At 41.9% G+C, this 26,999-nt stretch overlaps 1 long non-coding RNA gene and 1 pseudogene across 1 annotated transcript; one reads left to right on the forward strand and one right to left on the reverse strand.

Annotated features, from left to right (window-relative positions):
- Nucleotides 1-1,013: 1,013 nt before the first annotated feature.
- LOC140609704 (uncharacterized) lies at nt 1,014-8,002 on the reverse strand. The gene is made up of 3 exons (XR_012011455.1): nt 7,657-8,002; nt 7,079-7,140; nt 1,014-2,002 (listed from the first exon to the last, which is right to left on the reverse strand). It is a non-coding gene; the product is annotated as an uncharacterized lncRNA (long non-coding RNA).
- A 17,289-nt stretch (nt 8,003-25,291) lies between these two features.
- LOC140611209 (homeobox expressed in ES cells 1-like) lies at nt 25,292-25,861 on the forward strand (annotated as a pseudogene).
- Nucleotides 25,862-26,999: the final 1,138 nt, after the last annotated feature.

The raw sequence follows: 26,999 nt of genomic DNA on the forward strand, positions 1-26,999 counted from the left end.
GTCCAGTTTGATTAGTGTTCAGTCTTGTTTTCTCATTGCTCTACGCTCCTCCCATCCCCTCAACCTCCAGAGCTGGTGAATTGGCTGCAGGAGTTCCAAAACTTCCTCTCTATGCACCACCTGGTCCTGAGCCCAAGAGCATCTCTGACTGGTTATAGAACTCGAGACTCAGCTATTTCCTTGCCATCCTTTGAGGATGTTGCCCCATTGCTGTCTGAGCTCTCTCAACTGCTAAGGAAAGTCTGCTGTCAGACTGACTCTGCTCCCCGTGTAGGTCTCAACTCACAGGTGGTTTTTGGAACTTTCTCTGCACCATACTTCATCCAGGTGTGTGATGGTTGCATTCTGCTCAGGATTCATGTCTTCAGTGTGGGGAAATTAGCCAAATTTCATATATGGCCATTGCCCAAGTGTGCTATGCCTCTTGGTAGAACTCCTGTGTTAGACATCCCAGCTTCGAGAGTTACTGTTGGTATGAAGTAGCCTTCAAACCTTTCACCCTTGTTTTGCCACATTCTGGAGGCTCTCTCTGTCCAAAGATCTAATTTACTGATGTGTTCCTCAGTCCTGGCCATTCTGTGATTCAAATCACATAATCTTGTATTCCAACAACCTTATGCTTCATCTCAAGCTTTCCTAATTAGCTTTTTATGTGAAGTACATGCTATTGTGTCAGAGATATCCTATCATCCCATATCTCTCTGCAAATATTAATTATACTCGTTAATACTCTTTTTCTGAATGTTCCATTGGCTCTTATTTCCTTGGACCTGACTTCTCTTTTTTTGTTCCTTCACTGTGTCCTCTTTTCTAAAACATTCTGTGGTTATACATTGCAAGATTGGAGAAATGATAGTTGTGGGAGCATACAATAGACTGAATGTGTCTTCCCAAAATTCATATGTTGAAATTCTGACCCCCAGTATGATGGTATTAGGAGGTAGAGCCCTCATGAATGGGATTAGTGCCCTCACCCCTAGAGGGGAGAGGCTAGAGAGCTCCCTCACCCCTCCAGCCATGTGAGGACATGAGATAGCTATCTATAAACTAGAAAGTGGGTTCTCACAAAGAATCTTCCAGCCTCCAGAACTGTGAGATACAAATGTCTGTTGTTTATAACTACCCAGACTGTGCTATTTATTATAGCAGCCTGAACAGACTGAGACAGAGAAGGACAAGAAGAGATTACAGATTTATTTCAGTAAGTATTGAGGGACTAAAGGCATCCACATCTTTGAAAAAACAAAAGGAAGAGACAACAAGTGGCATGGGCAGCATACCTGTGACCTGGGTCTGGATAACATGAGGTGGAGGTGAGAAGTGGGAACAGTGGGTGGGGACAGAAATAGGGACTTGGGTTTGGGCAGGGAGAAACATCCAGGTCAGACACAGGGGCTGGTGGCAAGTGATAGAGCTCAGTATGCGATGTGGGTGAAAAATTCTGGGACCCCGTACACAAAGGTACCACAGGGAGTCTGTGTGAAGAGCAAGGCTGAGCCCTCCAAGGGTCTGAACCCTAGGCAGGCATAGACGGATGAAGTTGGGGAATTTGTGAGAACCCAATACCCAGAGGCATTGGGCACTGCCTGCAGTCCTGTACCAGGCTGGACTGAATGGGAGCCAGGGCCTTGCAGCCCATCTCCATGAACTGATGTTGCTTCAGTAAAAGGGAAGGATGGGGTCTGCCTGGCTTCTGGTTCCACATGGTGGCTTGGCTCTTCACGGTGATCTGGATCCACATGAAGACCTGGTCGTAGCATGCGTCTTGGCCTCACCTGGAGATCAGGGTCTCTGCGAAGGTCTGTCCCCCTGAGGTGGCCTCTTCCTGCCTGATGACTTCTTCCCCCATGGCGGCCTTGGCCTCTCTCTCCAAGATGAGCCATGAATCCTCGGGTCTCACATCTCATGGGTTTCACATAAACAATGGGTTTTGCAGGGCCATCAACTTTCATGGTGCCTTCATTTTCCATACCAAAGTGGCCTGGCTCCTGAGAATGCACATCTGAGGTGAAACAGAAAAGCAGAAAGTGGGAAGAAGAAATCAGAGCTTTTCTAGGAAGCTTTGGGGCCAGGAGAATGGGAGGGAGGGTATGAGGTGCTCCAGGAGATCCCCATCTGCCAAGGACCTGTAATGTATAGCACTTCCCCCTGGTCATGTAATTTGGTCCTCCCCACCACCTGTCCAGATAGGTAATTGCCATTCCCCATTTCACTGATGGGTAAACTGACTCTAGATTCATTTGAATTCACTAGATTCAATTTTAATCAAAGTGACAGTCCTTGCCCTCACCAAGCTTAAACTTCAATAGAGAAGACCATCAGAACAAAACAAAAAAATATAATGTCGGTAATAGGTGACAGGTTGGAAAGTAAAATAATTAGGATATAACAAGCAAGGTGGTTTTGAACCCAGAGTGCCTGGAATTTTATCTTTTTTTAAAGGTATTTATTATTTTTAAGTAATCTCTACACTGAACATGGAACTAGAACTCACAACACTGAGATCAGGAGTTGCACACTCCACCAATTGAGCCAGCCATTCACCCCATGGAATTTTATCTTAACTTACCTGTGATGGGCCTCAACTTCCACTTTCATGAATTGATATGATACAAATTGATATGTAATACATTGATATGTGTTACAAAAACTTGGTTACTAAGACCAAGTACTTACATTAGTGTCATCTTATCATGTACTTGGGGGTGGGAGGAGTTAACAAAAAGCTATAGGTCAGGACCCCAGGAATGAGCAATATTTAGCAAGGCCAGGGCAGAGTGGGGAGGGAGAGGATTCCCATGGGGGCAGAGACTGGGCAGGCTTCCAAAACTGAAAGAAGCCTGGACCAGCTATAGGATAGCACAGCAGGAGGGAGAAGCTCACAAGGACCCCTTTAAGCTAAGCCAAGTTTTAGTTTATCCTAAGATCTAAGGAGAGCCACTGAAATGTTTTAAGGCAGGGAGCAAGTCATCATGTTTGGACTTTGGAAAGTGAAGTGTGGACATAGAAGGCACGAAAGGCTGGGGAGAGTGAAGAGGGAGGTAAGCAAAGGCAACAGGAACACAGGGATATCCCGAAGACAGGCTGGATGAAAGGGAGCATCTGGGGCCCCAACTTCCCTGTTTGTCTGCAGGGCACTTTCCTGATTATCTGTTAAGCACACTCCTGCTGCCATTTTCCTTCCTCCAACAGAGAGAGATGAAGCTGTTTCCCCAAGGTAGAACTCAAGGGAGAAGATGCAATTTTGGATGGCAAAAATGTGTTCAGTATTAGGCTTATGATGATGAGGTGTTTGTGCTACCCAAGTGGAGATGTGCGGCTCAGTGGAGGGCTTGGCTGGAGCTGGATCTGAGTCATCTACAGAGTTGGTCACCACCACCATGGGAATCGACAGGATCAGCATGAGAGAATGGAGGAGCAGAGAATATCTCTGATAGAACCCTAAAGTCCATTACTAACTTCTAAGGGAAAGATAGAGCAAAATCACCTTTCAGGGTCACTGATGCAGAGGGAGATTGGGAGGGTGCACCCAGATCCAAGGTGGAGACAACAGATCGGGGAGCAGTAGACTTCCCATGATACTGGCTATGCAGAACAGAGCAAGTCTATGATGTGGCCATTCTTTTTGGCCACCTAGAATGGGTGAGAACAACCTCAGGACAGTGGTGGGGGCAGAGGTCAGCTTTCAGGGAAATGTGGTAGGGAAGATAGCAGGAGAGTGATGATAGTGAGCAGGAGACAGTAGGGGTGGGGCTTTTCCCAGGGTGGTTGAATCACAGTTGGGAGGCAGTACTGGGATGCAAAGACCTAAGAATTAACAGCTTCAGGAATAAAAAACAACTCCAACAGACCCACTACAATGGAACAAACTGAGAGTGTTTCAATAAATGCCCTCTTTCTCCACAATCATCATCCCAAAATAAAGAAAGCCAGGATCAGATCATCTTATAGGTGAATTTTTTCTAATGCTTGCCTAGAAAAGCTCAAACTCATATTAATACCTTAAATCAATCTCGGAATGGTCAGAGGAGCAGCACTGGGAGAGAGGAGGTGCATGCTCTGAGGCATGGCCACAGCACTGTTGCTGGTTCTTTTGAGCACATCTTCTCTGCACTTGGGAGTTGGCGATAAACAGAAAGAAAGGGACACTATGGGAGAGTTTTGGAACTAAAGGCAGATATAATAGTTAAAGACATTTGAGGTTTGGGTTTTTGAGCATCAGAAATCAAAGTCCTGGGAAATCCAGGCACATCAAGTCTGCTTTATTCAACATTCTTAAATGACTTATGTGGGTCCTGCAAAGCCATTTACATCTGCTCTCCCAAGCTCAGGCTCAGAGCTCAGTGTGGCTCCAGAGGCAAAGAATGGCCTGGGTAAGCTATAGGAGGGCTGGTGGATTGGCAGGGGCCTTGCAGATAAGACGTAGAGGACTTAGAGTGAACTGCATGGACTGATGGCCAGACACCAGTAGAAACAGAAGCAAAGCCTGGCGGTGTGGACCAAGGACCAGAGCACTCTTTCCAATCATGTGATAGTATGTAAACTATGTTCCCCTTTGTTGACCTACACTTAACTCCAGTAGAAGTGGGGGCGGGGGACTGGGGTGAGAGATCCTTAACTGACTAAAGAAAGTCTGAATTGATAGATCCCCAAAATCCGAGAACACTTAAAAATCATTAAGATAAACAACCAAATAGAGGGAAATAGCAAAAAGCAATCATAGGCAATCCATAAAAGAGGAAGAGCAAATGGCCCCTATATATATATAGGATGCTGAATCTCACTTACAATGAAGCAATGCAAATTCAAGGAAATATTTGCCATTGTTATACATCTATCAGACTGGCAAAGACGAAAAGATTTAGGACGTTTAATGTATGGAGGGAAATGTTATAGTGAACAATTTCACAATAGGTATAAAACTTTAATGCCCTCCAGAAAGAGAACATGATAGAGGTACGTGGTTTATCATAGATCATGAAGTAGCATCCAGCTAAAGGAATGAAGATAGTGTGGTGTTCGAACAGAGATGAATGACTGAGCAATAGAATGGAATAGACATCCCAGACTGAATACACATCTATGGAAATGTGCCTGAAGACAGTACTGGCATTGAAGATCATCTGAAGATTCTTTCCTGGGAACCTGTGTAGTCTAAGAGAAAAGTCCTAAGAAACTGACACACTGGGGTTCCCCGATTTGGGGAACCTAGCCTAGCCATATAAATTCTGTGGAACCCACAGTTAACAGACCTCATTTGTTAGCTCAGAGCTGCTGTTCAGTTTCCCAGGGTCCCCTTTTCAATACAGGCAGCCAACCAAGGCTCATCAAATATCAGAGGAAAGACTAACATGAAATAGGAGACCAATAAACAGAAAGAAAACAACTTGTAGGAAATAGCTCATGACATAGGTGAAAAGTTCACAAAAATATATCACTGATATATTTTCTTTTAAGATTTTATTTATTCATTGGAGACACACACAGAGAGACAGAGACAGAGACATAGGCAGAGGCAGAAGCAGGCTTCCTGCGGGGAGCCCGATGTGGGACTCAATCCCAGAACCCCAAGATCACGACCTGAGTCAAAGGCAGATGCTCAACCACTGAGCCACGCAAGTGCCCCATCACTAATATCTTTAGAGAGAAAAGGGATGATTCCCATGAATCAGTTACAAGATGTTTTTTAAATGAACATTCATAAAAACAAAAATAAAAGAGCCCTTTGAAATAAAAATTATGAGAGCAGACATTAAAATCTCCATGGATATTTTGAAAGATAAAGTTGAGTAAATCTCCCAGAAAAGATGATATAAGTGAAAAATAAGAGATGTAAAATATGAGAAAATTAGAGGCATAGTATAACAAAAGCTAAATCTAAAATAAAAAATAAAAAAATTCTGAGTTCTGGAAACAAAAAGATCCTAAAAACTTCCAGAGAAAGACAGAGACCAAGAGAAACAGAGAGAGAAGGAAGAAGTGCCTTCAAAATTCTGAGGGAAAAGGATTTCTCATCTAAAATTCAATACCCAACCAAACTATCACAAATAAGGAAGGGTAGAATAAAGACACTTTTAAATATGCAAGATTTCAAATAATTTTTTTGGAAGCATGTTTCTCTGGGAATCCTACTAAACCAAGAAAGAAAAAATAAACTAGACTAACAGGATATAAGATTCCAGAGTGGGGAAGGAATTCCCTAGATGATGGTGAAGGGACATCCCAGGATAGTGACTTGGAGTTGTCTGAGAGCAGCCAGTTTAATTAAAGCAGATTAGAAGTTGGTGGCAGTAATTCCACCAGAAGGTGAAATTGATAGATACTTGGTTGAGTTTGAATTTATTTTTTATAAGTAATTTCACTTTTTTTTTATAGATTTTATTTTTTCATGAGAGACACAAAGAGAGAGGCAGAGACACAGGCAGAGGGAGAAGAAGGCTCCATGCAGGGAGCCCGATGTGGGACTTGATCCCGGAACTCCCGGATCACGACCCGAGCGGAAGGCAGATGCTCAACCCGCTGAGCCACCCAGAAGACCTGGTTGAGTTTGAATTTAAACAACTGGGAAAGAGTCTGAGAATGGACTAGTGATCAATAAGCAAACAATAGCCCAAGTATTAAGTCTTGGAAAATTCGAAAGTTATGCAAGAGGGAAAGTGATCCTGGGTGACTTGATGGCCACATTTTGAACAGTGAATCCTGCTGGGAAGTGGGAGGCTGGAGGTGTGTGTGAGTGGGAGTAGGTGGGCAGGAGTGATGGTAGTGAGTGCTGACCCCCGTGAGGAATGCAGGAACTACAGCTCCTCTCCCATAGAGGGAAGACCATAAAGAAAGTCTAAAATGGAAAAACAAATTAGTGGCAGTGTAAGCGTGGTATTTAGAGAACAGAGAGTAATGCTAAAAGAAACTGAGCAGATGAAAACAGTTGTCCCTAAGGTGTGAGAAGTTGAGAAGGAGCAGGGGCTGCCATTTTTCATAGTATGCCTCATGGGGATCTCTAGGTTACATAAGACAATACCAAAAGTAAAATAAAAACCAGGAAAATGTTAAAGAGAAAGTGACTAGCATTTGACAGTACCTTGATTAGGGGCCATTGAGGGAAGAAGGCTCTTGGGAAGTTCTTGCTTCTCCATGATTAATCTGCCCAAAAGGTAAAATCAGGTGAGTCAGGGCTCAAACCGCACCCACATTTCCCAAGCATCAAGCAGCAACCCAGTCTCCCCAGCATCAATACTGGTGGGCACTGCTGCCCTGGGACCCACCCTGCCTCCAAAGTGCCTGGCTGCCCAGGCAAGGAGTATGCTGGGCTGGCAGCTCAGGAAGATGCAGTGTGGAGAAGGAAGTTTAGGGAGTGGGACTGGGGAGACTCAACATGTTCAAACAGCTTTCAAAGCGGAGCCAGTAGGGACTGGCCTAGAGGTATGCTCGCTAATTTATCCCAAATCCTCTAGGTAAAAGTCAAGGAAATGAAAAACTTTAGCCAAGTGGAAGAATTATCCCTCCCTTGGTGGGGAAGAGGGGAAAAATTCGGGAGCAGAGTGGGAAATGTAGGGGCAATTAGTGAAGTTGTCCCTGGCTGCTCTAGGACACTGGAGAGTCTGTCCTCACTTTAACAATCCAAAATCTAGAGATCCGCCAGGGGCACCGGACACGTACCTGACCTCTTGCTGTTGAATTCTTTGCAGCTGGCTCTGGAAGCCTGGAGAGTCGGATTCCCTTCCAAGAAGAGAGGCCCAAGGGTTTGGGGGTCCACAGGTCACAACTGTACCTCAGACCTCAGCATTCACCCTTCCTTTCTACTTGTCTCTGTTTTTTGTTCATCCTAGTTCCCTTATATAAGACGGTAGATGTCACCCTGGCATGTGATTGGATAGAAGTGGGTGGGAGGGCAAAGCCAAGGTGGGCGGGTCTGGCTTCACTTGGGAGGAGTTTATTGGACTAGAGTTTTCCATTTGCCAAATAGGCCTGCCATGATTAAATTGTTCGTAGATGTATACGCCTAATTAGTTGATCTAATCATTACAGAAAGAATGCATAGTTACAGTTGTGTTAAGTGCCATGAGAGTAATAGCACTGATAAGGTCTGGGGCTGAGTGTCAAAGAGAAGGATAGTTGAGCTGAAATTGGAAGGACTGGTAAGACTAAAGCAGATTGAGTAGGGAAGTGGGGGAGGACAGTTGGGTAAGAGCCCCTGAGAAGTAGAAGGTTGCCCAGCCCATTCCAGGAATAGAGAGGAGGCTCGCCCAGACTGGGGGTGGTGGGAGATGAGGCGGGAAGACCATCCAGGTGTTACTTTCGTTTTAAGGGAAACAGAAAACCACAGGAGAGTTTCATGCAGAGGAGATCCCCATAATAAGATTAACATTTCATAAGAGATTACCCTGGTTGTCAAGTGGAGAGCCACTGAGAGTGCCAAGATTAAATCAGGAGAGGCAAGGAAGCCACTGCAGACTAATGAGACAGTGTCCTATTAGACTAGGGCAGTGGGCAGTAGAAAAGGGAAACATTCCATGGTTAGAGAGAAATTTACAGGGCAAGAACCAAAGTTGTGATGGTCTTGGACACAGCCTGGAGGGGAGGAGACTGCAAAATTGATAGCACTGTTTATAAAGATGGAAGATTTGCCAGGAACCTTCTCTACTGGGAGGATTTTGATCTTGGTTTGCATATGTTGGATTGTAGGAGCTTTTGAGCAACCAAGTGTGAGAGGTCAAGAGGCAATTTTGGGGTCTAGAGTCAGAGAAGAGTTGGGGGCTAGAGATCTGTGCATGAGACATATGTCATTGGCGTTTAAGACTATGAGTATGAACACAATGGTCTAGGAAAATAGACATGCCAGGACACAAGATAGGAGCCATAGTGTTGGTTTAAAGATTCTTCTAAAAATAGTCGATAAATAATGTAATTCCACTAAGACTCTCAATGTTATTTTTTTGTTTTTTTCTCTCTTCTTTAAAAAATCAACTTTACTGATGTATAATCAATACACAATAAACTGCATCCGTTTTAAGCACACAGTACAATGAGTTTTGACAAATGCTCACATTTTGGGCAACCACCGCCTCAGAAAGTTCCCTTGGCCTTTTTGCAGTCAATCCCCCTCCCCCAGCATCACCCCAGGTAACCACTGATCTGCCATCACTGCAGATTAATTTTGTCTAGTCTAGAATTTCATATAAATGTAATCCTACACAGGACACCTGGGTGGCTCAGTGGTTAAGCGTCTGCCTTCAGGTCAGGTCGTGATCCCAGGGTTCTGGGATCGAGTCCCGCTTCAGACTCCCCAAAAGGAGCCTGCTTCTCCCTCTGCCTGTGTCTCTGCCTCTCTCTCTCTCTGTGTGTCCCTCATGAATAAATAAATGAAATCTTTTTTAAAAAATTAATAATAAATGGAATCATACATAAGTATTTTTAAAAGGATTTTGTTTATTTCAGAGAAAGAAAGAGAGCAGCAGGAGGGGCAGAGGGAAAGGGAGAGAGAGTACCTCCAACAGATTCCCTGCTGAGCATGGGCTAGACACAAGGCTAGATCCCAAGACCCCGAGATCACAACCTTAGCTGAAATCAAGAGTTGGACGTTCAATCCCCTGAGCCACCTGGGTGCCCCACACTTATGTATTTTTATGTCTGATTTCTTTTGCTCAGTATAATGCTGTCGAGCTCCCTCTATGTTGTAGGATGTATGCGTAATCCTTTCCTCTCAACCACTGCATAGCGTCCCATTGCCTGAATATACCACAGTATGTTATCCATTCACAAGTTGATGGATATTTGGGCTGTTTCCAGTTTGGAGATATCATGAATAAAGCCTCTGTGAAGATCCAAGTGCAAGTCTTTAGATGGATATATGTTTTCATTCTACGTGGTTGAATATAAGTGAGATTTCTGGGTCAAATATCAAGTTTGTTTAACTTTATAAAACCTTATGAAAACCACCAAACTGTTCTTCTAAAGTGGCTGTACCATTTTATATTCCCTCCAGCAGTGTATGAAAGATCTAGTTGTTCCACGTCCTTGCAGCTCTTTGTATTGTCCATCTTGTTAATTTTAGCCATTTTGTGTCTGTGGAATTGGGTCTTATTGTAGCTCTGATTTGCATTTCCTTGATGACCAGTGATGTGCTTATTTTTTTAAGTAAATGTTTTTATTTTAGAATAGTTTAGACTTATAAAAAAAGCCATGGAGATAGTACAGAGCTGCCATATACCTAATATCCAGGTTCCCTTCTTATTAACATTTTACATTGTATTACATTTGTCACAATGAATGGACCAATATTGGTACATTATTATTAACTAAAGTCTGTATTTGATTCAACTTTGCCTAATTTTTACCCAATGTACTTTTTCTATCTGAAGATCCCATCCAGGATACCGTTGTGATTAGCCATGGCTTCACTTGGCTGTGACAGTTTCTCACACTCTCTGTTCTTGTTGACTTTGACAATTTTAAAGAGTAGGAGTCAGGTGTCCTCTCTGGAATTTGTCTTTTTTTTTTTTTTGTCTAATTTGTCTAATGAATATGTCTAATGTTAAACTGTGATTACGTACTTTCGTGAGAAAGACCACAGAGATAAAGTATTATTCTCATAACATCATATCTAGGGTACACACTATCAACAGGTTTGTCACTGTGGGTGTTGACCTTGACCTTGGCTGAGGTCATGTTCATCAGGTGTCTCCCATGAGAAGTTACTCTTTTCCTCCTTTCCACACTATTCTCTTTGGAAGGAAGTCACTGCGTACAGACCACACTTAAGGAGAGATGAGTTATGCTCCATTTCTTTGGGGCAGAAGAGTATCTACATAAATGATTTGAATTTCTTCTGTATGGGATATTTGTCTATTCTCATCTATTTAATCAATCATTTATTTATATTGATATGAACCTGTGGATGTTTATTTTCTGCTTTGAATTACAAATCAGTACTATGTTGATTATTTTGTTACATTGAGGTTTCAGCTTTGGCCACTGGGAGCTCTTTCAGTTGGTACCTGTGTCCTTTGGATATGCCTTCATCATTGTGATTTTTGTTTAGTTTTGTTTCATTTTGGTTTTGAATGCCTCCTTACTTTTTCTATACCCCAAGATGTTCCACACTCATCTTACAAATTCCCCATCCATATTGGGTTTTCTCGTGCTTATTGACCATACCTAGAAATCTTTTTGTGAAGAACCTATTCAAAAATTTTACCGTTTTATATTTTTCCTTTTTTAAAATTTTATTTTATTTAAATTCAAATAGCTAACATATAGTATATCATTAGCTTCAGAGGTGGAGTTCAGTTATTCAGTTATTCATAACACCCAGTGCTCATTCTATCACATGCCCTCCTTAATGCCCATCACCCAGTTACCCCATCCCCTCACCCACCTCCCCTCCAGCAATCCTCAGTTTATTCCCATAGTTAAGAGTCTCTTATGGTTTGTCTCCCTCTCTGATTTTGTCTTATTTTTCTCTCCTTTCGCCTGTGATCCTCTGTTTTTTTTTTTTCTTAAATTCCACATATGAGTGAAATCATATGATAAGTTCTTTCTCTGATTGACTTATTTTGCTTAGCATAATACCCTCTAGTTTCATCCACATCATTGCAAATGGTAAGATTTCTACCATTTTATTTTTGAGTTGACTTTTTGTTATTGAGTTGTAAGAATTCTCTATGTGTTATGGATATAAGTCCTTTGGTGGTTATATGTATTGTGAATATATTCTCCCAGTCTGTGGTTTGCCTTTTCATTGTCTTAACAGTGTCTACCAAAGAACAGAATATTTTAATTTTAATGAAGCCCAATGTTCTCAAGTTGAGATTTCCAGGGAGCTGAATTTGAAATGGAAATTAGAGCTCAGGAGGTTGATGAGGGGTGCCTTTTAAGGGGTGTGGCAGGGAAGGAAGCAGGACCAGCCAGTTTCAACATTATGCTTCCACTGACCCATTGGAACCCACAGCTGTCTGAGGGGGTTGAAAGCTGGCTGCTGGATGCAATTCTAGCAGCTGAGCTCATAAATCCTCTATTTCAGAGGAAGCACCTGGGCAGCAAATCACAGTGCCCACCACATAAAACGTATCAATATTTTCTCGTATCATTCATAGTTTTTTGATGTCCCATCTAGGAGATCTTTGCCCACTCCAACGTCATGAAGAGTTTTTCTATATTTTCTTCTAAAAGTTTTATAGTATTAGCTTTTGCCTTTAGGTCAATGACCCATTTGTGCTCATTTTTGTTCAGGATGTGAGGTAAAGGTCAAGTTTTGCACTATTCCATATAAATATCCAGTTTGTCCCAACACTATTGTTGAAATCAATGCTGTTTTTCTTTTTCTTTCATGAAACTGAATGAAATTATTTTAAATTTTGTATGAAGGATTAAATTCAGGAAAAAGAAGTCATGAACATTTATGAGAAAGAACCTTTCCAAACTATCAAAATAGTGTGGCACGATCAAATGAGTGGGTGGAATAGATCAGAAATACCTAGCAGCTAACAATGGTAACCAACGTTTATTGAATGCTTGCTATGTGCCAGGCATTATTACAGCACTTGTCATATATTCATATATTCAGCCCTCCCAAAACACATTAGCATGTAGGTGCTACTATTTTTTTTAAAGATTTATTTATTTATTTTGAGAGACAGAGAGAGATTACAAGCGGGGGGAGGGGCAAACGGAGAGAATCCCAAACAGACTCCCTGCTGAGCATGGAGTCTGGTGCCAGCTCAAACCCACAACCCTGAGATCACAACTGAGCAGAAATCAAGGGTTAGACGCCCAACTGACTGAGCCATTCAGCTGCTCCTGTAGGTGCTACTGTTATTCTTATCTTACAATGAAGAAACTGAGGCACAGGACAATTAAGTAGCTTGTCTAGTGTGGATAGATCAGGATTTGAACCTGACTCTTGTTCAAGGCCCAAAGTCACCTCTTTGCTATATTGTTGACATCTGTAAGGGAAATTAATATCAAACTAAGATCATATTTTGATTCAATTAGAAAATGTGTATATTAGTTTCCAATTGCTGCTATAACAAATTACTACAAACTTAGTGACTTAAAGTAACACAAATGTATTGTCTTTGTGCTGTTGTGAAATTTTATTTTATTTTATATGCTCACCCATCCTCTATAAATCTGCCCACTTTGGATTGTGGTGCCTGTGTGTCTGCCTGCCTGGTCTCCAGTTGATGAAATTACCTTTTGTATATTGCTAATTCTGAGCATCTTTGAACTTAGCATCATGTGGCTTCATTCCAGCTTTTGTTGTAGGTCTCTAATTTGTTGATTGTATTTAACTATAGAGTTCTGTTGTGATGCTTACCGTATTATGAAGCCCCTAGGTCATATGATGGGTGTCTATAAATCAATAAATGATGCCTTAAAGGCTGGGGAAAAATGTCTGAGGGCCAGAAGTCCAAAGTAGGTCTCATTGAATTAAAACCAAGGTGTCAATGGGGTTTTATACCTTCTGGAGGCTCTATGGGAGAAACTGTTTCCTTGCCTTTTCCAGCTTCCAGAAGCTGTCTGCATTCTTTGGCTTATGGCCATGCCATCCATCTTCAAAGCTAACAGTGTAACAAAAAATACTCTAGGAGTCCCCCATGCTGATTAACTGGAGAGTGGGTGAAATGAGGAAGAACTGGAGGATATGTGTCTTTCACCAGTTGCAAAAACACGTATTTTCTTCTCTCATTTTTTTTTAATTTTTATTTATTTGTGATAGTCACAGAGAGAGAGAGAGAATGAGGCAGAGACACAGGCAGAGGGAGAAGCAGGCTCCATGCACCGGGAGCCCGATGTGGGATTCGATCCCGGGTCTCCAGGATCGCGCCCTGGGCCAAAGGCAGGCGCCAAACCGCTGCGCCACCCAGGGATCCCTCTTCTCTCATTTTTGAAAAATAATTTCATAAAAGGTTTTTCTGATTTTATGAGTTTCTTCTTTTATACACATTTTAAGGAAAATTGAAAAAATGAAAATATCCAAAATATCTACAGAAAAATAGATAAGAGGATATGATGAGGTCCCCTATGTGACCATCATATCACAGCATCAATAGTTACCAACACATGGCCAAGCCTGCTTCATTTCTACCCTGCTACTCATCAATGCTGGACTTTTTTGAAGCAAATCCCAGGCACCATGCCATCTAAATCATAAATATTTCATTATGTATCTCTAAAAGGTAAGAGCTCTTTTCATAAAACATAGCCATGGTAAGGATGTTTCAATAAAATAAAAGAAATGAAGAGGATCCAGTTAAGAGAAGGGAATTGAAAATACAAGAGACAAATGAAATAATCAGAATCTGAAACTGAAGTGAGTGTGTTTATTTGCCACTGGAGTTGTCACCTACTCGTTTCTATTTTCTCTGTGCAGGTAGACGCATTCCAGAAACTGAGGGAGATGCTGGGAAAGAAATAGATTAGGGTAATTAGCATGAGCTGTCACAACAGAAATTCCCCTCCTCAAATCCAGTGGTTTTACTCAGTCAAGGTTTATCTCATGTGAAGGTCAATGTGAGTTGGGTAGCCTTCCCACCCAAAACACATGGTCTCCATTTAACTTCTACTCCTATGTCACTGGCCATTACCAGTCACATGGCTCAAACTAAGTGCTATAGTGGCAAGGAGGACCTGGAGATTGAGTGTGGACCAACTTGCTATCCCATAGGAGGTTTGTCCTGAAAGATCATCTTGGAATTGTTAGTCACTTTAGTAATACACATGCACACACACACACACACACACACACACACACACTCTTTTAAAAGATTTTATTTAGTTATTCATGAGTCACACACACAGATGCACACACACACACACACACACAGATGCAGAGACACAGGCAGAAGGAGAAGCAGGCTCTCTGCGGGAGCCCAATGTGGGACTTGATCCTGGAATTCCAGGATCACACCCTGAGCTGAAGGCAGGCGCTTAACCGCTGAGCCACCTGGGCGTCCCCCCACACACTCTTTTAAAAACAAGTGTGTCAGGACGCCCAGGTGGCTCAACGGTTGAGCGTCTGCCTTCAGCCCAGGGCGTGATCCTGCAGACGCAGACCCAGGACCAAGTCCTGGGTTGGGCTCCCTGTGTGGAGCCTGCTTCTCCCTCTGCCTGTCTCTGCCTCTCTCTCTGTGTGTCTCTCATGAATAAATAAATAAAATCAGAAAGAAAGAAAGAAAGAAAGAAAGAAAGAAAGAAAGAAAGAAAGAAAGAAAGAAAGAAGGAAGGAAGGAAGGAAGGAAGGAAGGAAGGAAGGAAGGAAGGAAGGAAGAAAGAAAGAAAGAAAGAAAGAAAGAAAGAAAGAAAGAAAGAAAGAAAGAAAGAAAGAAAAAAGAAAGAAAGAACAAGTGTGTCATTTAGAGAGGTGCTATAGGGTAGAGGTTAACTGGAGTGGTTGTGCCTATGTTCCAGTTCCAACTGTACTACAGATGACTGTGGTTGAATCATCTAACTGCTCTAAGCCTTAATGTATCCATTTGCACAATAGAGATTAGTAATGATATCCACTTTACAGAGATTTTTCTGACGATTATTTGAAATAATAGATGAAGTAATGGAACACTAATGGATAATATTGTTTGTAGGAAAACAAATATTATTATTTTTATTAGCATATTCAAGTGATGTTGTCTAAGAAACCCAATAAGAAAATTAAGAAAAGTCCTTAGTTACAAATTTAAATGGAAAAAGCTCAATTATTTTCTATATATCCTTAATAACCAACAACATGGAGAACAAGCTAATGTGGACACTGCTCTCCATACACATACAGACAGAATACAAATGTTAGAAAATGTATAAATACAGAGCTGTCATTGAAAGACAAAACAGGGAATTCCTGTGTGTTGTGAATAAAATATTTGATGTCATGGTGACCCTGATAAATATTGATTCAGAAATAAATCTTAGGGGACAAAGGTAGAGAGGGTTTTAATGCTCTCTCTGGAATGGAGACTTGTCCTTGCTCCTCCACATTTGAGACCCAGAGGGAAAGCTTCAGTTGAGACCTAGGATCCTGGAAAAACTGTCCTTTGGTGATGGGGGAGCTAAAGTAAATCTTTCCCACAGCCCAGGGAAGCAACAAAGAAGCCTAGGTCTACCTAGGCTTTAGATAAATTCTAGAGCCCTAATCATGGTGTGGGGTTTCAATTTATAATAAATACGTGTTATGGAAATCCCAAAGACAAGATATTAATTAAAAAAAATCTAAAAAAATAAATAAAATAAAATAAAATAAAATAAAATAAAATAAAATAAAATAAAATAGGGGATCCCTGGGTGGCGCAGCGGTTTGGCGTCTGCCTTTGGCCCAGGGCGTGATCCTGGAGACCCGGGATCGAATCCCACATCAGGCTCCCGGTGCATGGAGTCTGCTTCTCCCTCTGCCTGTGTCTCTGCCTCTCTCTCTCTCTCTGTGTGACTATCATAAATAAATAAAAATTAAAAAAATAAAATAAAATAAAATAAAATAAAATAAAATAAAATAAAGAATCTTATCCAGTAGTCATGAGATTAATGAGGCTAACTAACTGAATTAAACATTTGCTTTATAGTAATACTTCTGCAATATAGAACATGAGAATTCCCCAAAGACAAAAATAATAATTCTTGGTCAAGATAAGCTCATAAGTGAAAACTACAAATCATAAGGCCAAACTTACTTCTGTATCCATGCTCTCCTCCCCAACACCCGATTCCCATGAAGCAAACTGTAGACATCATGCAATCTCAATAATAAATATTCCTATGTATATTTCTAAAAGATAAGAACTCTATCTAAAAGATAGTGAAGTGAGTCTCTGAGTGGAGGATTCAGCTGGAAAAAAAAAGAAAGAAAGATTAGCATACCAAGAAATTGAAATAACAAATTGGTCAGAAGTATAGAGTAATATGCTTAAAATTATTGAGATAAAATCAAGAATAGAACACTTTAACAAAAATAGGGAAATATGAAACAAACAAAAACATAGAGATTTAAAAATGAAGCAAATGCAACTTCAAGAAATAAGTATAGTCATTGAAACTTAAAATTAGGTAACTAAGGCAGAGTTTAAAAGTACAGAATTCAAGCATACTCCAGATGGAGAGGTAGAGAAGGGGAAAAATATGAAAGAGGTTAAGAGATGTGAAGGAGGATGGAAAGCACCCAACATACACCTGAGAGAAGGCAGAAGAGGCAAATTCAGAGAGAGGACAGAGCTGAAGAATCTCTCAAATGGAGTAAGACTAGGATGCTCAAAGGGAAGAATCAGAAATTGCAAGCAGGATAAAAAAACAAAATGAGAAACTTGAGTGAAACTGCCAAAAACAAAAGGCAAAGAGAAAAAGTAGAAAAGTAACCAGACCAAGAAAAAGGAAACATATCCTCTAAAAACAACTAATCGACTGACAAAGACTTCTTATTGGCAGCAGGGAGAAAAGAAGGCAATGTAATAATACCTTCAGAGCACTGAGAGAAGATAACTGTCAACTCAGACTCCCCTACCCAGCCAAACCATCCGTTGAGAAGCTAAAATAAAGAATTTTAAAGAAAAAATATGCAGAAAATTTATAGCTACATCCAGACTCTTGCTAAAAGAAGGTCTAAAGGATGCTGTCATGAAAAAAAAAAAAAAAAGAACTCCAAAGGAAAGCATGAGATTCAAGAAACAATGATGAATAAGTAATTGATAACTAAATGAAATACCCACATAAGCCTTCAGCATTAAAAATAAATGAATAATATTGGGGAGGGGCACTTATAAATCAGAGTTAAACTCATGAGCATAATGTTATGGCAGATATGATGGTGGGAGTAGAGGGGGCTAAAGCCCTGCGAGGCTGGGTTTTTTAAATTTTGCTGTATTATCACTCGAGAAGTATTTTAAATGCCCGGTGCCCAGGCTGCGTTCTATACCAACTGGAGCTTCTGGAAGTGGAAACCACGACATACAATCTTTTATCATCTCCTGGGTGATGCAATATGCAACTTGCCAACCTTAGCTATCTGCTTGTCAACCTTAGCTATCCTGGAAATCACCTGAAGAGTTTGTAAACCACTGATGCCTGAGTCCCACCCCCAAAGATCTGGATGGAACATGGCCATGGGAAACCCCCACAAGGAAAACACAAGTTCCACTTCCTAGTGGAAGGGTTTTTTTCTCAAATATAATGAGTCACGGGAGCACCCAAGACATAGGAGATAGAGTTTGGATTATTTCTTAACCATTCAGATTTAAATCTTTCAAATCCACAGCCCATGGTGCAAAAGCAATGAAGTTGTTGCTGTGACACTGGGTTCTGTTTAATGTTACAGGCATCATGCAAGGGCTGCTGAGTAGTAATTTGGTCTGCCACCAACCAAGAAAATGATAAGGACTTGGAGGAAACAAGAAGAGCAGCTTTCAGCTGCTAGATGTGGCAAACACAATAATTATATGTTTTCCCTAAAAAAACACTTTAATATACTTTCAATACACATATATAAAAAATACTTAAATGTTTTTCGCCCAATTTTTTTTCTCTGTAAAATTGGCATGTGGCACACTGTCTTCTGCCTCTAGAAAAGATGTCAAATTAGCATGAGCCCTCTTCTCCTAAAAATAGCCTTGGAGATGCCACAAACGGCAGATGGGAGGTCAATAGATTTGTCAAACCAATGCTAGAACTGTGAGAACCCTTGACCCCCACCCCAGAGCAACTGGCTGTGACTCGTCCTAGTGAATGGGGGAGGGGGAGATCGGGCAGTGGGACTCCTGAGGGAAAGAGGGCTGCACTCCTTGCATGGAGAGACGTGAGGAGGTAACTCTAGTCCTACCACATTGTCTTGAATAAACCATAGTCTGCTGATCCCTACAGTAAGGCAGAAGGATAGCACTCAGCCAAATGGGCTAATCTGGAATATACATGAGACTCTTGCAAAACAGGGAGAAAAAGGCAGGAAATCCAAGAGAACAATGAGCCAAAAATACGAGGAACTATCCATTGAAGGGGAACAGAGAACAAGAGGGAGTGGTGTTCGATGCTTCCAGTTCTTAAATTAAAACATCACATTAATGAGATGCAACTCCATACCCATCAGATTGCAAAAGTGAGAAAATTTGATAATACATATGCTGGAGAGAAGAACAAGCTGGAAGAATTTAGTAAGATTAAGTATGAGTAGCTCTGTGACACTGCAACCCACTCTCCGGTGTATTAACCCTGGTGAAAATCATGCATGAATGAAAAACAGGAAGAAGGTTCTTCCACCATGGTATTATTTATAGGGCTGGGAAAGTTGAGGCAACTCATATGTTCATATCTAGGGAAGTGGATAAATAAACATAACGCTGTGTACTATGGAACGCAACAATCCAACACATTAGACTACAAGTGTGGAGAGCGATATGGACAGATCTTAAAATACATCCTGTTGGGTTAGAAAAGGGGAAAACACAATTAGACCTGTTGAACATGACCATTTATGCAAGTCAAAAATACATACTTAAAGCAATATTGCCTGTTTTTCAAAAGTACTTGCATTTCTCAACACATAAACCAGACACATGGCATTGGGTGCCTCTGGGAGAGAAGAAGGGGGAAGTAATCAAGGATGAAGGGAAAGCAAAGTCACGCCAGACAGAGCCTTGCAGAGAATGATGACCAGAGCAGGCTATGACCTGAGGAAGGCGACTACCTTAACCTCTGCTCCTCAGGTCAAATTTTTTTAATTAAATAAAACAGATCATTCTTGTCCTGTGCCTGGTACATCTGTCAGTATGGCAATCTTTTTCTTTTTTGGCTTATCAGAATGGCCACTTTTATAGAATTTATATCCTCCTGAGTCTCTTTCTAGGTCAAGCATTCCATTTCATCAGTTTGTTTTTGCAGCGGAACCACCACATTCTTTTTAAGTTTGTGGCATTGTGTGTTTTAATAGGAGTTTTATGAATTCACCCCTTGATGATATTTTCCAAAGTTACTTAGTTATTCCTCCTCTTTCATCCACATTGCTTTGTGATCAGTTTTTCATTGTGGAAAAAAATCCTATTGGGGATTTTGAATTATGTTAAAATTAATAAATTGGCTAAGGAAGAGTTGACATGTATTTTTAAATAAACTTTTTACTTTAGAGCAGTTTTAGATTTACAGAAAAATTGCCAACATGGTACAGAGAAATCTCCTATATCACATACCCAGTTCCCCAATACTAACTTCTCACCTTAGTTACAATTAATGTACATTTATTATAATGAGTGAAACAATAATGATACATTATTATTATTAACTAATGTCCATACTTGATTGGAATTTCCTTCGTTTTTACCTAATAGTTTTTCTGTCCTAGGATGCCATGTTAACAGTTAGTTGTCATGTTTCCTCGGTCTCCTCTTGGCTGGTGCTTTCTCTCAGACTTTCCTTGTTTTTAAGACCTTGACAGTTTGGAGGAACACCAATCAGTGATTTTATAGGATGTCCCTCAATTGAGATTAGTCTGATGTTTTTCTCATTATTAGACTGGGGTTATATTGTCAGGAAGACATGAGAGGTAAAGTGCCACTTTTATCATATCTTATCAAGGGTGCACATGATCAACATGAAATATCACTGATAATATTGACCTTGATCACCTGGCTAAGGTCATGTTTCAGATTTTAGCCATTCTGATGGGTGTGTAATGGTATCTTGTTTTAATATGCATTTCTCTAATGACATAGGATGTTTAGCATCTTTTTATATGCTTGTTTGTTGCAACATTGAAAAAATATACTAGATGTTCTTATCTAGAAATAGAGTTCTCCATTGATTTTTTTTCAGCAAAATATAGTAAATTTATTTATAACATTCTTCAAATTTTTTTTGGTAAATGTTATTTTCAAACGTTTTAATATTTACTATCCCTATAGTGATGTGATCTCTTTGATGGCACTATCCAACTGATTTCTCCATGTAGGAGAATCATGTCTCTTATTTATGGTTCATATGTAATTTCAGTAGCCAGAAACTACTGCAAATAGTTTTTTAACTATTAAATGTTAAATAAAAACAGAAATGATGTTCTATTATGTTAAATGTAAATAAAAATGTTAAATAAATGTTAAATAAAAATGATGGACGTTATTATCCACATTTTACTCCTAACTTCTATTAGACTTTAGTGTGATGGCTGCTGATTTAAGGTTGAGTTTCTAAGGCTGGATAAAAAAGAATCCTTCGAAAGACCCAGTTTCTCCTGGGGAATTAAGTAAATTACTCAATCAGGCATTGACAACGAAATCGCAGAAATATTTATATGGAAAAATGTCCACAATGTGTTAGGTCAAATGCAAGGTCCAAAAACAGGTAGGGTACAATATGACCGTGTGAGGCGGAGGGATATGCATGCCCAGTATAGTGTGGGCCTGCGCTCCACCAGCCACAGTAGGGGACAGCTCCATTACTCTCCCATCACTGCCCAATATGTGGTCCTCAGGTCTCCCTCCCCACCCCCGGGCCATATCTGGTCACTTTCAGGAATGAGAGGAGTCTCATCTTTAAGTATGAAAAGCTCAGTCAATCTGAATCAAAACTTTAATCTCATACACAACTTAAAGCTACTTTCTTACCCACCCACTTAGGCATGGTGCTCTGCTCAGGACTTGTGACAGGCGGAGGGAGGACATAGTCTGTTCTTTCACTCTCCTCCCCACAACCTCTTCCTTTTCTATGGGTCCTCTAGAGACAAGAAAGGGGGCAAAGACTTTGTCATTTGCTGGTGCTGTTTATAATTCTCTCTGGACTGCCATAGGCCAGTCCTTTGTGGGGTCTTCTAAGACACCCCACAGGGTCCTTCCCATTGCTTCCTTGACATGAGCAGTGCACATCCCTCTTGCCTCACCTGTGCTCTCAATAACTGTCCTCCAGCGACACATCCACAGTTCCTTGGGATGGAAAGGACACTCCTGCCTGGCAGGCAGTTTTCTGGGTAGGGTGTCTCTGAGGAGGGTCATGACCAGATCTACTCCCTAGTGACCACTGACATGGAAGACATCAAATGTCCTTGCCTTGACAAGCTGCACCTGCAGGTTGCTTTCATGATTCTCTGCCCCTGCCCACCTTTGGAACTATAGCCAGTCAACATCCTGGTAAGAGTCATGTGCCCAAGAATCATCTGATGCTTCAATCCAAGAGCTGTGCGAGCTTCCATAGTCAGGCAAGCATCTAGCCATGGAGGAAGACCCTCATCTCCCCCTATTGCACACCACCTCAATTTCTATAGTGGCCCTCTTGGGGTACCTTCACACTTGCCTCCTTGGCTATGGGGAGTAGAGAGATAGAGGATGCCAAGCCCTCTACACTGAAGCATTTCCTGCAAATCACCTTTTATTCTACTGAACTGCTAGCCCTCATCCAAGTGGTGGTGCTGGATGTCCATGATGGACCCAGCTTGGCCCTTATTAAATCCTGCATGGACGGGTCTTGCACCAGTCTTTTGAATAAAGAAGCACTTCTCTGAAACAACAGAAAGTGTCATCACAATCCTATAACCAGATCACAAAAACCACACACAAAAATACCTCTGAGAAGCAGGATACAGGCGACTTTCATTTTATTCCTTATGCCTCTCTCTTACCTGTGGTCTGCCACAATTGGGAATGCCTTCCCTCTCTGACAGCAAAGTGCCCTGATTCTTCCCCTTGCCATGAAACAGAAATCACAGGACACCAAGAGGCAGAAACCAGCCAGAGGCATGCACTCCCCTTTGCTGCCTTTGGTATTTCAAATCATCTCACTAAGCAAGCTTGACTCAGGAAGGGGCAGACAGAAAGCGAGATCATCCTTTCACACCTCCACCCTTATCCTCTCTTCCATGAAATCATAGGCAGGTTTCACAGTCTTTCTTGTCCCAAAGAAGGAAAGCCCTGGTCCAGAACTCCAGGCTCTCATCTTACTTAAAACTTGTGCTCCTCCAGCTTTAATCTCAGTTGGGCCTTTGGAGGTGGAAGGAAGGGTGGTTACTCTGTTCTTCCTTTCTCCTCCTCTCTGCATGCTAGGTCCTGTGTCTCCAGAGGTCACTGTGGTTGAGGAAGGCAGCGGGATAAAGGGTGTCAGGGCTCCCTGTTATCACCTGCCTCATGTTGGCTCTTTCTTTCAGGGAGCTTCTTCCATTTCCCTAGACATTCTCCCCTAGGGGCCTCCATCCACAGCTTCCTGAACGAGCTAGTTTATCTGTGGGGATCTCTCCATCCTCTGTATCTGCTCTCTCCTGGCCCTCCAGCCCACTCAAACTGTCAGGCTACCCACGTCTGCAGGGGATCTATTTGGACAGAATCTCTCTCAAGGTGACCCAGGAGATCCCCTCCTCTGGGCACTTTCCTGGCCTTCAGGATACATGGTCATGATGGGAGATAAGGTGGGAGAATGCTCAGGCCCAGGTGGCTAAGGAGCCAGTCTCTTGGTTCTGCCTCTGGGGCCACCAGCACATCCCACCTTTCCCCTGGAGATGGGGGTGTCAGGTAGGAGTCAGCTCAATCCCTGTCCTCAGTTTGGGGAGGGGACTTGCCAATCTCCCCGAGTTGTTCTCTTGAAGTCCCTCACTGGGTAAGGGGGCTCATAAGCAGAACACACAGGAAAGCTCATCACAAGGACATGGAGTCAACAGCAAGGAAAGTTTATTCAAGAGGCAGACAAATGAGGAGATGGGAGGCTGGCGAAATCTGTCTCACCAACTGAGGTCAAAACAAGTTTGTACAATCGTAGGGGTTGGGATTACGTACATATTGATGAAAAGGGAGGGGAAACATGACTCTCCACGAGGAAGGATGGAGCATGCGCATCGAGCAAACATCTATGTCACATACATCCCATGTTCACTTTGGGATGCAGACAACATTAAGGTGATGTAGAATTCAACCCCTATCCCCCCAGAGGCCATCTGCAGGACAAGGAGAGGGTTCTGAACTGGATGAGGTCTTGGGCTGGTTATCTCAGGGATGGAGTGCAGGGCCTGGCTTGTTCGCAGGCTGGAGCCCCATCAGTGGTCATTAGTCCGGGTCTCCGCAGAGACAGCTAGTGGCTAGTGGGTTTGCTGGTGGGCTCTGAAAAGATACAAGAGCTGATTGAGGTGAAACTGGTTTCTGAAAAACAAGCTTTAAATTTCCTGTTAGTCTTCACCTCATTAATCCTGTGGGGCACGGCTTCTCCTGTGGGGGGAGAGAAAGCAGCGTTGTGCCCACCTACACCCTCCCCACCTCGCCACCCTGCCACCCTGCTCTCTGGAGTCACATCCCAGAGCCTGTTCCCAGCTTGCCCAGCTACTGCCTTTGCAAGTCTAGCACAGATATGTGTTTTTTTTTTTTTAAGAAATATGACTTTTCTGTATTTCTCCCCAAACAGTGGCCTGAATAAATTACAAACTTATTTTGCTTTCACCCAATAAAATCAGAGGATAGGAATTTGGAGCTGGCCTGGTGCCTCCATGAGGATCCCCCTCTGCCTCTCTCAAGATCTGACCCATACTCTCACATCCTCAGGACAGTCGCCAGACCCCTGGTTTTCATACTTGTATTTCAAGCAGGAAATGGAAGAAAGGGACAGGCTAGAGGAATCAGCCTCCCTATACTCCCCTTAGTTTTGATCATGTGGCATGTCCACTACACTGCAAGGACCGCGGGGAAGTGCTTTCAGGGCTCGTTCCCTCAGCACTCTAGGTAAAGTGGGAAGAAAGGACAGTGACCCTCCGGAAGGAACCATGTGTCTCTGCCACAAGTTATCTAGCACTTAGCCTGAGGGTGGCCAGAGAGCACTAAGGCCTCCAGCCTTAAGTCAGGGAAAGCCTCCTTTCACAACCTGTTTTAACACCGAGGCTGATGCTTGCCGCACTAATCCCAGCCACTCTCTGAAAGATAGGACTCCTCCAAGGCCTCAACTCACACAGCCCACTTCGATGAGGAGAGGACAACCGATGTCTTCTCTAGACTTGTGGCTGAGGCTTCTTCATAAGCTCCACCAGGGGTTGAAGGTGGACATCCATGGAGAAAGGCAAGCGGCGAGGGTTGCCATGCTCTATCCCTTTTTGTTTTCTCTTGAGACATAAAATAAGGACTCAAGCCAACATTTAATCAAAGTATATTTTGTTACCTTAATCAGGATACCAGTAACCAAAATTTCCTTTAACTTTTAAACACACCAAACGAAAAACCAAGAAAAATTAGATAAAAGCTTCTGGGATACTGCACAATTATAAAACAAAGAGGGTGAACTGCAGGAAGATCCCAGCCCTGTACACATGGGGCAGAGCCAGCCAAGAGGCAGGGAGAGGCCAGAGCTGTCGTTCTGAGCAGCCCCCTCGAGGATGGTTCCCAGTCTTCAGGAGGATGCTCAGCTTGGGGAACGCAAACCCTCATCCTGCTCCTTTTCGATTGAGAGCATTTTAGGATTGGACCAAAAGAAAGACTGTATTCCTTCGATGAAACCCCACAGGCCCTGAGCAGACACCTGCGGCTCCTCAGGGAAAGATGTTAACCTCTGCGTTCATATCCAAAGCCTTCTTAATGGGATCTCATTCCCTTGTACTGTGGATCACCCAATGCCAGAAGAGAAATTTTTGAAATACGAAAATTACTTTTCGGCCTCAGAAAGGCTGTCTTTGAAAAGAGAACTGAGCTGATATAGGGGCCGGAGACCCAGAACTGCTTTTACTCAAAACCAGATTGAAGTGTTGGAAAATGTCTTTAGAGTAAACTGCTATCCCGGCATTGATATCAGAGAAGACTTAGCTTGGAAATTGAATCTAGAGGAAGACACAATCCAGATCTGATTCCAAAATCGGCATGCAAAGCTGAAAAGGTCCCACAGAGAATCACAGTTTCTAATGGTGAAAAAAAAATTCAACTCAAATCTCCTGGAAGAGATAGAAAACTAAACGTGTGAGATTATCTTACAATTGCAGAACATGAAGAATCGATGGAAATACCAGGTTTTAAGAATGTGATGTTTCTTTTCTGCATTATACTGAATGCTGTCATTTTTTTCTTAAAATATATTGTAAATATTTGCTATTATAACGTGTTACCTATTATACTTGGGTACTTTAGTTATAATAAAGGCCTTTCCTATATATTTTAATAAGCATTTTCAGAAAAAGCCAGCTATTTTTTAAGTGAGCAAATTTAATCTAATAAATTAGTTCGCTAGAAAAAAATTATAAACCAAAGTAATAAGCTCTTTGCACAAAAGCCCTTTGGTCTCTGCAGACCTTTCCTTCTTCCCCACAGAAAGCCACTTGGGCTGGGCTGACACTATTCCATGGAACGTGGTCCCTGCCTAATCAGTCCACATGCCTACCATGGAAAGGAAAACTCCTTGGAAAGAAGATTGTCTCCAAAGACTTTTCTCTTGCCTACCCCCCCCACCCATTTTTTTAAGAATCAAGATTTATTCTGATTTCTAGGCATTTATCTTTTGTCCTCTAAAAGTAAAAATGTTTTCTCAAAATAATTTCCTTGAGCATAGGAATTCAATAAACATCTAAAAATTTTTTTGAATACTCTGATGCACTTTAATATTCTTTATTATTATTATTATTATGTTAAGAACACTTTTTTTGAAGATTTTATTTATTTATTCATGAGAGGCAGAGAGAGAGGCAGAGACACAGGCTGAGAGAGAAGCAGGTTCCATGCAGGGAGCCTGACACAGGACTCAATCCTGGGTCTCCAGGATCACACCCTGGACTGAAGGCGGCACTAAACCACTGAGCCACCCGGGGCCACCCCTATGTTAAGAACACTTAACATGAGATCTACCATCTTGACAAATTTTTAAGCACACAATATTATTGACTGTAGGTGCCATTTGTACAGCAGACCTCTGCAACTGGGGCTTTCATGGCTCCTCTCACCTCCTCATAAATAACAGTGTATTCCTTGTGTATTCACACATTTTTAGGAGAAAATGGTTTACAAGGATTCTATTATGAAAAGTTTGCACTCAGAGTCAGAGTGAGGGCACCACCGGTCTGCTCTCCAGCCAAGAGTACAGTTCCACTGGGGAGACTTCCC

The sequence above is a fragment of the Canis lupus genome, chromosome 19 (genome assembly GCF_048164855.1).
Source record: "Canis lupus baileyi chromosome 19, mCanLup2.hap1, whole genome shotgun sequence".
NCBI lineage: Eukaryota > Metazoa > Chordata > Mammalia > Carnivora > Canidae > Canis > Canis lupus.